We start from the raw sequence: 3370 nt of genomic DNA, 5'->3' as shown, positions 1-3370 counted from the left end.
TTTATCCAGAATGCCACGCATTCAGACAGTTTGCCTGGAACGCTATGAAGTCGTGAGTCATGACTTGAAGTCATAATTTACGGGCTCAAAATCCTATCTGGAACGCAGCATTATGTCCGGTAGCTTTCTTTCAAGGAATTCCAAAATAAAAGTCACGGAAAACAATTACACAACAAAAAACACAACTTGTCGGCATTGGTCCGAATGGTATACTGTATACTGAAAATGGGCAACCTTAATCTAAAAATATGCAAGCAAAGACAGTGTCATCGTATCAATACAATAATATGGGTAAGACCATTCTAGGAGAAGTTGTTTTTTGTGTTTTTTTTTTTAATAAATCGGTATCGGTATCTGACGATCCTGAGGAAAATAATCGGTGATCGGTATCGGCCCAAAAAAAACAGTTACAGTGAAAGAAGAAAGACATCCTGCTCTGGGCTACATATCTTACATCATACATATATTGTTGTTTGTTGTTGTTGTGGGTTATGGGTTGTTGTGCGTTATGGGACCGCTATTCATCGGAAGCCTTTTGGCAAAAGGTCCACTACTCCGAAAATAAAAAGGGGTCCGCTATTCCGAAAACTAGACTCCTGACGATCGGAGGGTGCGTTTCAAACTGCCGGTTGCAATGTTAACTAAATCGTCAGCACTACACAGTAGGCTATAACACACGGGTGCGTAGCTTCAGTCCAACCACCCAATAATCTGACTACCCATAATTCCGACTACCCAATGTTCCGACCAAAGGTCCCCATCATTTTAGACCCATTGGTCCGACTACCCGTTCGTCCGACTAAAGTTATCCCGGTATTCCGACTGTCAGTAACTCCGTAACTCTTAACACATATTAGTTATCCCAGTGTGTCTAGAGTAGCCTACACATAAAGCATCAACTCTTTAGCCTATACTAGGCCTATTTATAAACCAGCATTATAAAATTTGCTGGAATTGTCTGATGGCTGACTGATGCGTCTTCTGAACAGAAATTGTCTTGTGAATGTCATTGTTTAATACTTTGAGCGAGCGAGTCAGTCTCCTTATGCGGTTTCCATGAAATGCTATGAAAACGCGCCCTTTCCAATAACGAGTAGTCTAAACTGCCAGGCAGTGTCAGAATATGCATATCCAATCCAACTTCATAAACATGAAAAAAAAAGGCTGCATAACAGTAGAAGGATCAGATTCGAGGTAAACAACCCCAATGAGGAAAAATTGTTCACTGCTGCCCAACCTCCACACAGGTTCCCCATTTCATTAGCCTACCAGCCATAAGAACATTTCAGACATAAAGGCTAGATGTAGGCAGGTGTTATGGTTGTATTCAAGGGCGTAGGTTTGCGTATGGACGGTCGGGACATGTCCCTACCAACATTTTGGGAGGCCCAAATTGTCCCTACCAACTTTTAAGCAACCTTGTTCACATTATCTTTGGAGTGCAGTTATATTAGATCATTTAGATGACCTTCCCATATTTTTGAAGGACAGAATTGACCGTACCATTTTGAGTGAGTTAGTTTGCATTATGTACGGATATTAGACCGTTAGCCTAACCCTTTCCTCCACTGTGAATGCCATCCCAGTATTTTAAAATAATAAACTCATGTTTGAATGGCTTACCCTACTAACACACGCAGGTTGCGCAAACGTTCGACATACGGCCGCTATAGGTGACGATTCGTGCGCGCCGCGTGCGGAAATTACGCGGCCATTTACGGAAACGCGAGATCTGCCGTTTAGTAGCCGCTACGTAAGAACGACACGTCATTCCGAAGTTGCGGCCGCGTGCAAAGAACGCACGTGATCACGTGGGCAGGAACCTCCGTTATAAACTCACCTGGCTGACACTAGATTTACAGGTATTTATATGACTTGGTCTGCACGTCTTTTTCGCACGGTGCAAATACGGTGCGGCCGCGTGCAAAAAACGTGGGCAGGAACTTCCGTAATAAACTCACTTGGCTGACACTAGATTTACAGGTATTTATATGACTTGGTCTGCACGTCTTTTTCGCACGGTGCAAATATGGTCACTTACTTACTAAACCCTGACCACTGGCTATATTTAGCATTTGCAGTACCACTGGCTATATTTAGCATTTACCAGTACAAAAACGAATTAATGCTATATGGGGATATAGCAGCAAGCATTATGATACAAACCAATATAAGACTGAACAGTTTAGAACATTTTATTACACAAAGTACATTACAAATTAAAAGTATACATATTTACAAGGATGAGGTTTACGGTCTGTCACATTACGCATAGCCAGAAAAGCAAAAAAAAGCATGTACAAGCTCTGGCTAGCAACCCATTATCTGACAATTGCAAAAGTTCTAAAAACAAAAATGAAACCAGACCGGGAACAGACCGTTGTATCCCACAAAAAAAAGGTTAAAATTTACAAAAACTATTTACAAAAAAGGCATCCATCCTGGCAGGCTGGAAAGGCAGGTTTAGGGAGACGGGCTGGGGGTCACCCACATCTGAATCGAGGGTCTGGGCAGAAGAGGTCATCCTCATCTGAATACTCCACTGTGGTCAGGGCTGGAGCTGCGGTCAGGGGCTGGGCTGGGGAGGTCAGCTGGGCTGGAGCAGATGCCTAAGGACATAATGAAATGGCTGTAAAAGCAAGTCGCATACGTTCATTGGAAGCGTGCCATGTCACTGGATACGAGACTGCCTGACATCACATACCTTTTTGCATCGAGCAGGGGCATGTTTCAGCATCTCCTGCAGCTGGGCAGACACCTCCGTCACAGTGGTGCTTGGCTTACAGGCCATAACTGCACCTTTTAACCAAAAAGGGAATGGTTTCAATGCACATGGCATGAAGCAAAGACAATGTATTATTTTGCGAAAATATGAACAATCCCTTACGTAAAATAACATTGTAGAGGGTCATATTCTTCAGAGGCTTCTTCCCCCTCTTCCCATGGACGCTGTAGACACACCACACTCTGTGTATGGCAATGGCTGACAGCACCCGCCGGACCACATCTGGCAGATCTTTGCCGCCAATGGAACTCAGATATCGTGTCTGCAAAACATAAAGACAATCATTTACTTTTACATTTCCTTAACACTTCTCTGCAAAAATAAGGAACAAAGTTCTGCCTTGAAGTTACTCACCATCTTCCTTTGATGATCCTTGTCCTTCAGCTGCTCCTCCAAGACCAGCAGCTCCTCCTCCGTTTTAGCAGGGTGCAGGTCATCCAGTACTGCTCCCCGATAGCTGTCTGCAGACTCGCCGGACAGTCTCTGCTCCAGTCTCTGCTCCAGCCTCATCATTGTCTGTGCCATCTCCCTCAGACTCTGCATGACGCTGGAGAACTGCTGACACATCATCCTCTGGAAGTCTGG

The 3370-nt window shown here is 44.1% G+C and overlaps 1 long non-coding RNA gene across 1 annotated transcript; it reads right to left on the bottom strand.

The window, feature by feature from the left end:
• Positions 1 to 2318: 2318 nt before the first annotated feature.
• LOC311311473 lies at positions 2319 to 3014 on the bottom strand. Its single transcript, XR_014630546.1, has 3 exons — positions 2888 to 3014; positions 2705 to 2799; positions 2319 to 2609 (listed from the first exon to the last, which is right to left on the bottom strand). It is a non-coding gene; the product is annotated as an uncharacterized lncRNA (long non-coding RNA).
• Positions 3015 to 3370: the final 356 nt, after the last annotated feature.

This window comes from Borostomias antarcticus (assembly GCF_949987555.1).
Source record: "Borostomias antarcticus genome assembly, chromosome: 1".
Taxonomy (NCBI): domain Eukaryota; kingdom Metazoa; phylum Chordata; class Actinopteri; order Stomiiformes; family Stomiidae; genus Borostomias; species Borostomias antarcticus.
Note: the sequence above shows the minus strand (reverse complement) of the source record. Positions and strands in the feature narration are given on the sequence as shown.